This window comes from Mus caroli, unplaced genomic scaffold (genome assembly GCF_978045245.1).
Source record: "Mus caroli unplaced genomic scaffold, Mus_caroli_1 scaffold_3, whole genome shotgun sequence".
Classification (NCBI taxonomy): Eukaryota; Metazoa; Chordata; class Mammalia; order Rodentia; family Muridae; genus Mus; species Mus caroli.
The window spans coordinates 18,140,155-18,153,228 of record NW_028227258.1 but is presented as its reverse complement, the minus strand read 5'-3'; the positions used below and the strand labels follow the sequence as shown (position 1 = coordinate 18,153,228).

The 13,074-nt window shown below is 39.3% G+C and overlaps 1 protein-coding gene across 7 annotated transcripts in view; it reads right to left on the bottom strand.

Moving 5' to 3' along the window:
• The window catches only part of Bmpr1b (bone morphogenetic protein receptor type 1B), a 335,320-nt gene that overhangs the window by 61,802 nt on the left and 260,444 nt on the right, over positions 1–13,074 (bottom strand). The window contains exon 2 of one of the 7 annotated variants that reach the window (XM_085835484.1): positions 4,164–4,322. The exons of 5 other annotated variants lie outside the window; for them this stretch is intronic. The gene's annotated coding sequence lies outside the window, so the exon portion shown is untranslated. Of the gene's footprint in view, positions 1–4,163; positions 4,408–13,074 lie in introns of those variants that run through there. One more of the 7 variants, XM_085835485.1, reaches the window with a different exon arrangement.

Below are 13,074 nucleotides of genomic sequence, written 5' to 3'. Positions count from 1 at the left end.
TTGAGACTCAACCGTCCTACTGATGTGGTTAAGACATGATAAAGCCAGAAGTAAATTCTACAGTCACCACAGGAATGCTAGAAAAGCCAAGCCTATTCGGAATTATCTTTCATGTATAACCCATCAAAGTACTGCAGACTTGAAAGGATGAAGAAGAAATGGCCACTCACTATGCTCACAGAGCCTTAAGAGTCAATCAGAGAATGGCATATGAGTCCCCAAGTTTGTTAGTTTCCCTTTCTCCTGGTTACATTCGCTCATGCCAAAACTAACATGGTATTTTTTTGTTTGTTTGGCTTTTTGAGACAGGGTTTCTCTGTATAGCCCTGGCTGTCCTGGAACTCACTTTGTAGACCAGGCTAGCCTCAAACTCAGAAATCCACCTGCCTCTGCCTCCCGACTGCTGGGATTAAAAGCGTGCGCCACCATGCCCGGCTCCATGGCATTCTTTTTATCCGTGCCAAAAAAGCCACACTATGTATCTGAGCCTACCTTCTCTGCCACATTTAACAGTTTTTAACTTAGTCTAGGAACCATACATCTTTTCCTAATACTAAGTAATTAAACTAAACGGGGGCTAGAAAGATGATTCAGTGGTTAGGAGTACTGATTGCTCTTTCAGAGGGCCTTGGTTCAATTCCCATCCCCCATATGGTAGCTCACAACTGGTTGTAACTCCAAGATCTGACACCATCACACAGACAAACTTGCAGGCAAAATACATAAAGTAAAAATAAAAAGAAATAAAATAAAACAAATAAATACTGAAATAAAAAAATTAAATTAAAATGAAAAATATTTGTAGGCACAATAAAAGCCTGAAATAATAAAATTATATCAACTCTACAATGTAATTATAATTTATGTATATAATAATGTATATACATATATATGTATATATATTTTAAAAGAATATTTTTGTTGCTTTGGACTTTTAGGTACTATTTTTGTTGTCAGATATAAGTTAATTGTTTTAAAATTAGGAAAAGATCTATGTATATGCATGGCATCTTCATAGAAGAAAATTAAGGCAGAATTATCCCTATGCCCATAAGTGCATTCTGTCATCAGCATTAGACAAGTCTCAGTGGTTTCCCCTTACACAAAGGTAGCCCTGTTAGAATGCTCATCTAATTACACATCATCCGTGCCAAGCGCAAGGAAGGAAGGTGCGAGGTGCTGATGTCGGTTTTCTCCTAACGTTTCCATTTATCCATGCTGCATATCCTGAGTGAAGTACGAAAGCTGGACAGTGTCATAGAGGAAGAAGACTGGAGTACAGAGTTTGGTGACACCACAGGGAAACAAGGCACCATTGGTCCATGCTAATTATACTGAATTGGCTATTATAGAGATTCAAAAGCTGTGAACCACCCCTCTACAGCTACATACATACCACCACCACAGTTGCCACCACCATCACCACCACCACCACCACCACCACCAGAGCTGCCACCACCATCACCACCACCACCACCACAGCTGCCACCACCATCACCACCACCACCACCACCACCACCACAGCTGCCACCACCATCACTTTGATTTGTAAGAAGAAGATTGCTAACAACAGTTGTACTGCATTCTGGGCAGAAACTATTTGGAGCAATCTTACGTGACACTATGTTATTATAAACACTGTGCTATCTTAAATCTGTGTAAGGCACACACTAGAACATTCTGGCCTCATGCAGATCAAGCTGTCCTTCTTTTGATAAAAATGATTTGGGTTTTCAAAACATTTTTCAAAGTACTTTCATTTTTTATTTTTGACTGTACAACACTCGGCACCTCAGTAGTTTAGTCTTTAAAGGTCTCCTTGACATTTCTTTCCTTTTCTACTTTCCACATATTGTTTTATTTTTTTGAGATGAGATTTCATGTTGTAGTCTAGGCTAGCTAGAAATGTACTGTGTAGCCAATACTGACCTGAAAGCCAAGTCAATCCTCCTGCCTCAGGGTCTTAAATACTGGAATTCCAGGACTGGGATACTACATATGATGGCTTATTATCATTATTTCCCTTTATGCCAATAATATCTTCACACATTTTATTCTAAATTTAAGATTTTTCCTTCTTCCTTTTTAGAATTATCATCAATATGTGGGTTATTATAATACATAAACCACGAAAAAGTAAAAACAAAGATTGACAGTAAATCGATATGTGAAAAATAACTGCCCTTCAGAATGGTTTTCTCCCACCTATTTGTGTATTTTTGACTGACAGTTCCCTAAAGCAGATGACATGTATGTTGTATTATTTCCCCCTGAATATACTGGTAAATTGTGCATATAATATCAAACTCCAAACGAAGAAGGAAGAAAGGAAACAAAGATTAGCATGCCTTACAGGGATGATGGAGGGGGGGGGGTGTTGGAAACCATCATGGTTCTAATACAGAGACAGAAGACAGTGGCCATCTTCAACCACTACAGCAGTCCAGTGTTCTTCCAGGGCCATGAAACCATGTGATTGAGTAAAATGTTTGCCAAAATGTATCATCAGCACATGTTTCGGCCATCAAGCAGCAGTCCTTCCAATTGGCAATAACTGTAACTCCACATAAAAACAAAGCAAATCAGGGCTGGAGGGATGGTTCACTGAGGAGAGCACATGCCTTGCAAGTCCAAGGACCTGAGTTCAGTCTCCGAGAATTCTCATCAAAAATTGCAGGGTGAGGGGCCCGGGAGAAGCCTAGTATGATAGCACATGTTTGAGCCTGTGTGTTCTGGGAGGAGGATCTGATCCCTAAGGCTAGCTGGCCAGTTATCCTAGTCTACTTTATGAGCTCCAAGACCATTGCTGCACAGCCAAGGCACCTGAGGAATGGCAGGCAAGGTTGCCCTCCAGCTTCCACACACATGTGGTCATGCCTCTGTGTACCCCCGTATACATGCACATGTGCATGCACAAACCAGCAAAATAAACAGAGGCTGATACCAGCTTTAACTACTATACAAGTTAACCTGATTGAGCCCCACTAAATCAGAAGTAGTTTGTTTAGGACAGTTGTTTTTGTTTCTCTACAGAAAGATCAGAATGACCTTCGGAATGAACAGACAGACACCTTTGTAAGTGATTGGTTGAGCCTATTTATTTTCTTTCTCCCTTTTATAAGAGGGAAACTTTACTTTCACCGTTTGCTTTCATCATTAAAACCATAGTAGCTTCTTATGAAGCGTCTCTCTTCCTATCCTCATATTAACTGGCCGAGAAAGTACTAAAATGACATTGGCTACTAAATAGGCAATTTGGAATAAAGAATTATTCTCTACGGTTACTTTCTCCTGTTCCTTTACCCTAGATTTCAGAACATGGTAGCTTTGTACATGTGAAAAATATAGGCAAGATTTCCCCCTCTGCTTCTTAGCAGTAAAGAAGTCAGAAACCCTTCCAGTAGGCACCCTCCCATCCAGTCCACCCACCCAAGCGGTGCTAGGCTCTTTCTTGGCTCTGCAATGTGCGAAGCTTTTTCTCCAGCAGGGAGGTATAAGCAGAGAGATCATTAGTTATGGCATGAAGACTGGCTGATAAGGCTGACTCTCTTCAGGAGCTATTCCACTATAAACAGTGGGCTGAAAGCCATTTATCTGCATTTTAGGATAAACAGCAGAAACCACTCATTTGAACAGATTGCAAGACATCAACTGCTGTTGCTGAGACAAAGGCAGCTTGATTTTGAAAGGAGAAATCTGTAAATTTAGTAAAACCCAATGCAGAATGCTGAAATACAAAAGGTTACTGTATCTTCTAACATAAAAGTACATATAAAATACCTGCTGTGTTTCAAAAGGGGCAATAATTCAGCTATGAAAATTATTTCAGAGTGGCTTCATACCCAGAGAACATTTACTGGAATTGGATGTTGTCTCTTATGTGACAACATTTAGGGTAATACAGGTGTTGATCCAATGTATATCATCAAGCAATGCTTTTCCTATTTTGTGTAAAAACATAAAATTTAACTGGGTCTGTATTCTTTATCACCATTTCTACAGCATATAATAAAGGAAATTGAAAAAGGCTTCTTCAAAAACAAAACACAAAACTATTAGGGCTCTTTTATATCTTACTATAAATATATTTAAATGCACTTATTTATCAGTAACATGTTCACCCAATGCTTCAAGAAAACACTACGAAGTTAAACAGAACCTACCCCAGAACTCTTGATGTTGGATTCTTCACATGTCTTGGGATAACGTTTACTAAAAAGTAAACCTTATCAGAAGCACCACAGACAGGGACACTGTGAACGTCTCTTGTCAGAAGCCTGTCGTTTCCACACATCAGATGTCAGAAGCTTTTCCAAACACTTCTGAGGTCAGAGCAGAGAACACACAGGTGTGTGCTATGTCAAAAGAACCTGAAGGCGAGTGTGGAATTTGATCCCCGCTCGGACACATTCATGTAGGCATTACAAACTCCCTCTGAAAGAATAGTACACTATTGCTAATTAGAAAAAATAAAAATAAATAAATAAAAACCACACCGCAGAAATCATCAGATCCTTTCCCTAGCAGGATTGTTCAAAGCACCTCTGCCTCCAACCTCAAACTTGCAGCCAGCCTTAAACAAACCAATAATGTTCTTTTCCCAATGTCACCATTTCTGTTTCATTTAACTAACAGTACCAAACACTGAACAATAAAATATATGACCAGCAAACACATTTTTGTTTTGTCACGAAAACTACAAAACCGTACAGAGTCAAGTCCCAAGTGCTTGAGAACCGATGCCTACCAATGGCCACTGGTCCTGAAGAAAGCACGGTGCTCAATGGCTGGCATCAAACTCCTGGTGCAAAAAGATGGCAGTCAGTGCTTCCTAAACTGTATTTGCCAGTCTCCATACTGAAAACTGTGGCCCCACCTTTCCCTCGGCAGCATCAAACTCAAAAGCCTCCACTACTCTTCTACGGTGCATAGGAGATGTAGAGTGTGTGTGTGTGTGTGTGTGTTTCTGTGTGTGGGTGTCTCTTTATTCAAAACATTTAAAGAACTTTTTTAAAAAAAAAATTCAGATATTTTTCTAACCCCTCTCCCCTTTTCTACATCTTGTCATCCAATTCCAAAGGGTTCCTTGAAAATTTAAAATATTCTTGAAAACTCAAGCTTGGAAACTCCCTCCTCTCACTTAGTCTAGAGGAAATACCAGGTACAAAATGCTCTCCCAATGTGCTCTCCTGTCCCATCCACCCCACAGCAACTCCTAGGGAACCACCTTTCCTTGCCCCACGCTGTCTCCAAAGCTGCCCTCCCTGCCTTTTCTGTGCTGGATCTCTTCCCACTCCCAGATCCCCAGCTACCACCCCCACCTGGGTTACATCAAAAGAGGAATTGGCCCAGCTTCTCAGCCCAGCTGAAGAAAGCCTTTAGGACAAAGAGAATTCGAGTTGATTGGGAAGAAAAGGCAAGGGAACTCTGAAAGGAAAGCCTGAGAGGTTTTGCTTACAGCTTTATATCAAAACGTAGAAACTTACACACAGAACCCGTAACCAGGCACCATCTCTCACAATGGACCAAGTCACACGTGTAACAGGGTAACTGGATTCCAAACAGGTGTAGGAATCACAATTTCTGGCTGAGCTATGTCACTGATCTGTGAATCTACAGTGTGTCTGTTTGGGGGAACCCAGTACAATGATGCTGACTAAATAAGGCATATGCAGCAGACATCCTATTTCAGGGAACACAAGAGAAGGTATTTGTTTATGGAATACTTACTGACTTCATTACCTGATCTGAGAAAACTTGGCTAAACACACCTGTCTAAGTTAGCACTTTTCTGTGCAAGAAGTGAAGCTGACTTAACTGGTGACCCAATTCCCTGAATGGGCAAACAAAGGGTGCTAACAGTTGTCCCTAAAGGACACCACTGACATCCTAGCATACAATACCCCTACCTCCTACCCTTACCAAGAAAGCACTTGGAGGAAGAACGTGTAGGCTTTCTAACACCTAAAACCATGAGTCCATAAGCAGGAAGAATGAAAACAGATCAAAACCTAACTGGCCCAAAACACAGGAAATCATTTCTATTATATATATATGAGAGATCCTGTGAATATATAGAGTTCTTAGTATATATTAGATACAGATGTATGTGTGTATCCCTTGCTTGACCCACTTAAATTCAAGCAGACTTTAAGGTTGTAGTCTACATTTGTGCATTTACAGGCTATTATGCACATTTCAAATTACTTATGCTTGTGAGTTTGCATTAATAAACTTACTGAGATAGGGATTAAATGAACAGAAAGCTTTTATTAAAAAATGTAGAGGAGCAGTATATACACCCTTATTAGAGTGCTCTAGCAGTAATGTGTCTAAGATTACTTCTATACAATCTATTTAAATAAAAATCATGTGTTATCCTGATATAGATGTAGATTCGGATGTCGATGTAGATATAGAGATTGGCTCAGTTGATAGTGTTTTAATTCTGCTACGTAACTGGGAACAGATTATGACATAACAGAAAACGAAGAGAGAAATACTATAGTGTGGTAAACCAAAACTGTAACTGCATTCACCAGAAGAATATTTGAATTGTGTATAAAGAGAATAAGTCTCAATATGCAGAAAGAGTACTGTGGCCCAGTCTTTAGAGCCCTGAGAAACAGTGTTTTGTTCTGAATGCACTGAAGAAAAAGGTTGTCTGCTCTTAATTATGATATGTCCTTCCCTATTCCGAACATTCTCAGTTTGTTTTGCTTCCTAATTACAGTATTGGGACTTGCAATCCACTCCCATTTGAGCTCATATTAAGACTTCTAAGAACTAGAGAGTTTCTAAGGCTTGAACAGAAAAGACGAGAAGCAATACAAATCAGTCAGTGGTTTCAGAAGGCCATGATTATCTCCACGTGGCTATGTAGTGAAACTTCCTGCACTCGTAATTTGGCTAGTGTGTTATTTAATTCACATTCTCTGTGATGGGGCAAGTAGAGGTCTTGCAAATGATTTCTGGGTGATTTTGGTCAGACCCCTGGGCTGAAAAAAAAAAAAAGCCAAGAGAAAAAGCAATTATGTTAAATAGGTTGCAGGTTAGGGCTGGAGAAATAGCTCAATAATAGAATATTTCCCTTTCGTATGTAAGGCCCTAAGTAAAACCCTAGGTTGCAAAGGAATGGGGCGGTAGGTTTTGATAATGTCTGGCTCACTGTGTGATGCAGATGAGTTATGTGGCAGTGAGCTCTTAGAATCCTAATTTTTTGAGGAGGAGCTGGTGTTCACACGCATCTGGAAAGCCCAGGCTGATTTCGTGTGTCGCCCTCACGTGGTCTTGTCTTTACTGTTTGAGACAGGGTCTCTCAGATTAGACTAAACTCGCTGCTCAGCAAACCCCAGGGTTCCTTTGACTTCATGTTCTCCATGCTAGGATTACTGGTGCATCTGGCAAGCCTGGCTTTTAGGTTCTGAAGATCCAGATTCAGAGTCTCATGGTTGTGCAGGGAACACTTTACTGACTCAGCCCCATCACCACTGTCCTCAAAATCCTGTTTGTTCCTTGATGCTTTCCATTCTGTCATTGGTAACCATGCCAGTTGTTTTCCCTGAAGTGACAGGCCCACTTTATTCCTTTTGAGGGATACATCCATAACCACTGACCAGCACAGCCATTGACCATCAGTCCTTCTCCAATGGAAACAGTTCTTTCCATAGAATTCATCTCAAGAAAACCCCCGATCTTCGATACACTGAAGGGTTTTATCATACATATTCTGCATCTCTGCTGACAGAAGGTGACATTCACTCAGGTGGAAATTTAATAAAATTAATACTGTTCCACCTAGGGCAGTCTTAAAGCTTTTCTGTTTTGTTTGGATTATCTGGAGCTATTTAGCATTTTCTCCAACAATGATGAGAATTTGGTGTTCTGCCTTGCTGTGTGCCAGTGATCTATCCATCACTGGTTGTGTATCGGCATTGCAAGTGTTAGCATATGTCAAAACAATGATATGTGTGAACATGTCTTGAGGACTAGAACAAGTTCTTACTAGTCTTCTGAATTAAAAATATAAATGTGTCCATATTTTATGATGAGTTGAGGAATGTTAATTCTGGAAGACTCAGAAGTATAAGATTTGAGCATGGGTACTACTACACTGACATATATGAACATACATGCAGGGGTCAATGTTAAGTATTTTCTTCTATCTTTTGGGTTGTTTTTATTGCTGTTTGTGGTGGGGTTGGTTTGGTTTCATTATGCTCAGTTTTTTTGTTGTTGTTGTTGGTTTTTTTTTTTTTTTTTTGAGACAAGGTCTGTTAATCAACTAACTGCTCACCATTGCAGTGACTCTGTCCAGCCAAGAATCCCAGAACCTGCCTGCCTCTCTGCCAACTTCTTCCCTACTCCAGCACTGGAGTTATGGTTTGAACTCAGTTCTGCCCTGCTTTTATGTGTGCGCTAGAGATCTACACTCAAGGTCTCATGCTTGTTCAGCAAGCACTCTATCTAGTGAGTTAACCACAGTGCCAATATTTAGTCAATAAAGAAAATATAAATTTGGGGACTGGAGAGATAGCTCAGTGGTTGGGAGCACTGCTGCTCTCCCAAGGGAGTCAGCTTGGGTTGCTGAAACCTACATGATGAATCACAAGTGTCCTTACATCCAGTTCTATCCAGGAGATCCACCGCCCTCTTCTGGCCTCTATGTGAACTGCAGGCAGATGGTGCACATACACAGGCAAAATACTCACACAAACAAAAATAATCTCCTTTAAAAGAAAATAAAATGGGTGATCCTTCTTATAACATAATTATTATCTTTCCATTGAGAAACAGCAGATCACTGATAAAAGTACTGAGTGTGGTAAACACGCTAGGAAGACGTTATGAATGGAAAGCTATGCTTTTAGGCTTTTAGTCAGTCTTTAAATATTAAAAGGAAGCTACAGATCCACAATCAATCCATCACAACTGAGTTTCTTCAAGTTATGAAGGGCTGACAAACACTTAAAAAGGAATCCAATAATATGAGAATAAATGAAACATACAAAGCATTCCAATTCTTGACAGTAATTTAAAAAAGGAAACACTCCTCAAATGTGGTAGTCAGTAATGGCCACTGGGAGGGGTGCTTGTTTATCTGATGGGTTTTAAGCTGCATAGCAAGCACCTCTGTTTCTTATGCATGCTTTTTCCAGATCTGAACACTAAAGGACTGAGATGTTGAGACAGATTTTCCTCTAAATTTATGTTTATGTCTTGACTGGAACTTAGTTTAAATCTTTATTTCTAAGCACAATTTAGTCTTTCAACTGAGCCTCAGGAAATGGCTAATTCTGACTGAAGAAAAATCACATGCTGCTTCATATAACATCCTAAGAAGGGATACACTAAGCAGACTTCTTTTCCTACATTTTGTTTTCTTTACCCATATTATACGGAGGTCTGAGGAATACAGAAGTACCTTGCTCACAGAATGTTTTAAGCATGGTATTTAATCTCACACTCTAGACGCCAGGTCCCAAGGCACGCAATACATTTCTATGGATGAGTTTGGTGTGTGAACAGCTTCCTATTATAAGGGTCTCATGGATCAACTACTGAGACAGAACTAACAACCCCCACTCTTTACGTCTGCCTCTGATGGCCTGGGAGATGCTCTTCTGTAGCTGCGACTTTGTAAGATCTCCAGTTCATGACACTAAAAACAGAAGATAGTAACACGGCTGGATTTTTCTCTCTTCTCCCTCTTGGCACACAATTTCCAAATTTAAAAACCACAGGTTTTGACAGAGAGGGTCAATTAAATAAAATTTTAACTAAAAGGCCAGACACAGTAGCCTGAGTTGAGAGAAGTTTCTGAACAGTCTCTGAGGCCAATGTGAGCAGCCAGCAACTTGCAAAAGAAAGCCCAGAGGTTGGAGACTCAGCTCATAAGTGGAGTTCAGATCAATTTACTAGTTTCTCTAAATCTTAACTTCTCTACCTTAAGAATAGGGACAATGATGACTATCACAGGTATATCACTAGTGAGTGAAATATTATTTACAGCATTTAGGGCATGACCTTATGAACATAACAAGAATATCTAATAAATGCCAGTCACTTCACTTGTCAGAAAATGCATGGTTAACACTTGTCAGTAAAGTTTGACTGTAAGGTATGCAAGGGAAAAGTGTTCAAATTTCACTACAAGTTCATAAAGATATTACAAAAATCCAGAGTGAATTAAAAATGGTACACGAGGTGAAAATACACACAGGGAAGAACATGCAATAGAACAGGAATAATTACTTCTTTGTACTTATTATTGGTAGAAATTAACACATACCTCATATATTCTATTTTTTTAGCCAATATTAGCCACTTTCTAATGTGCTTTACAAGAAAAAGGAATGAATAAACTCCATGGTCATGGTTCCTACGACTACTGACATATAAGTGTGGTAGCTCTGGAGAAACAAATACCAAGGGCTGTAGAGACGGCTGGGCGAGTAGAGTGCTCTCTCTGCAAGCTGTATTTGAATCTCCCACACCCACTTAAAAGGTACATGGGAAGCCATGCATCTGTCATCCTACAACTTCAGGGGCAAAGACAGGACGATCTCTGGGACTCACTGCCAGACAGTCTAGACAAACTGATGATCTCCAGGTTCAGTGAGAGATGCTGTCTCAAAAATAAGGCAGAGAGTGACAGAGGAAGACCCCTAAGGTTGATCTTTGGCCTAAACATGGAGTGGGAGGGATAGAGACAGAGACACAGAGCAACAGAGAGGGGGTGGGGGAGACAGAGACAGGGAGACAGAGGCAGAGAGACAGAGAGAGACAGACAGAGACAGAGACAGTGAGGCAGACAGAAACAGACAGCAACAGAGAGAGACACAGAGAGAAATGCATATATCTCATAAACATACTAGTATGATTCCCGTACATTTAGGGCCCATTAGTGTGTCATGTCAAATTGTCTTTGGTGTACTTCACATAACTGTAGCTTATAAACAGTGGTCCATGTCATAAGCAATACACCTGATAAGACATTGGTAAATGCTATACAATATTAGCTACTATTTTAAACAGTAAATAAATATTTGCATAGTATCTTATGCTTTGCAGGGTAATCATGAATGTGTATATATGTATTAAAGAGATACAGAAGTCATACTTGGGTAGATGTTGCAGAGCTACAGAAAGCATGAAATAGATTTCAAAGCTTGTCTTCATTTAATCATGTATTTTAGGTCTTCCTTTGGTAGCGTAGTTAGGCAACACAGTTGAATAATTTTGCTAGATTCTAACTCCCTATTTTTCATATGAAGAGAATATACAGATGTTTATGGATGTTTTCTCTAAAATATTTGAATATCATCTCAAAATTTTATGTAGTAAATGTGTTGCCAATAGATCTTCTACTGTATCAGGACTCCTGGGTTTGGCATGCTTCAAGTAGGAAAACAATAATCTCTGCAGTAAGTAACCCATAAATGGAGATGAAAACTATTAGAGACTAAGTGTCTGCCACATGTAAAAGTGTCTGCCACATGTAAAATACTGTTCTAAGAGCTCCCATGGGTTTGCACATCATTCCACAGCTTAGACATGTAACCACAAGTATTCTGATTTTGTAAAAAAATTTTAAAAAATTAAAAAAAAAACTGAAGCCCACATATAGTCTTAACTTCATGTCAAGATACTACCCATATTCCTGTTTTTACTCTACTAAAATAGAACAGTGTTATAGCAGCAGCAGCAGGAGGAGGTATGTCTATATTTGATCTGTTTCCCCAACACCAAGGAAAGGTTTTCCTAAGGGTTGGAGGTTCTCCAATCCAGTCAGAAATGTCTTGTAAGAGTAACAAATAATCGCATCCTTAAAAAGAAATAAAGAAAACACAAGCTCTTAGCTCATTAGCCCCAGCTCTTCTGTTCTATCCATTGGCCCCAGTCTCTAATCAGTCTCCCTTTGTACTCTGCCCTCCCATGTCTACTGATGCCTTTAAAATTCACAACACACATGGGTATGTTTGAGAAACCAAACAAGTAAGTAAAGAAAAATTATAAAATGTCCCCAATCTATTCTAAGTTAGGAAGAAAGTCAGTCTTTATACATCGATTCAACCCAAGTTTCTAGCTCGACCTTCTACCACTGTCAGCTCCCTGGCCACACCTTCTCATACCCACCATGGTTTTTATATTCTCATGTTGCTCTTTCCTTCCTTTGCCTTGCTTTGTATAGTTGTGAATCAGGTATATGAGGTTTTTTAATGTTTCCATGGAAATCTACCATGATATAGTTTATAAATGGTATTTTTAAAAGTTGCATTTTTTTCTAGCATGTGTGCCTCTTATTAAAGTTACTATATTTATTTGAGTTACTTCTCAAGTCACTATTAATTTTAATTACTTAGTAGTTGCAAATGAGTTACTTCACTGCAGTGAATATGTGCCCCCATGTATAAATTAGAATGTATACATACATATATAGAAAGCTTAGGCTAGCATGGATTTTGTTTGCTCCATAAAAGTTGGGACGGTTCATATTATACCATCAGGTGCACTGTGTGAACACAGTGCTGTCATTATTCAAGATCAATTGGCCCACTTAAGGAGTCAATGATGACTTTAATCTCTGCAAACATTTTTAAGACATTAACACTTTTAAATATCTAAACTTTTAAAAGAGTTTTACATTAACAATATATCTACTACACAGGTGGATGGAAAGATAACCAACTGTAGCATAAAACCATTAAAGACCATTTGAAATATATGCCTGCAGGATACAAAATAGCTGGATCCCTCCAACCCTAAAATGTTCCCACATATAAAGAGTTAATTTTGGAAAGAGATAAGCTCAAGAACTTAGGTTCCTCACTTCTATGCACACTTGGCAAATTCTTTTCATGATTCTCGAACTTTTGTAATTTACACCAAAATTTACATCAGCATCTTCACGGTTTCTCTCCGTCTCTGTACTCAACAACTCAGGTATTTCAGTGGCTGGTACTCATAATTAAATGGGAGTGGACATCAACATATGGCAGTGGCTGGATAAAAGACGGGAGCTGAGGATTACTCTGCGATTGCAAAGAGATGTCTTAATAGAATACAGCAAAA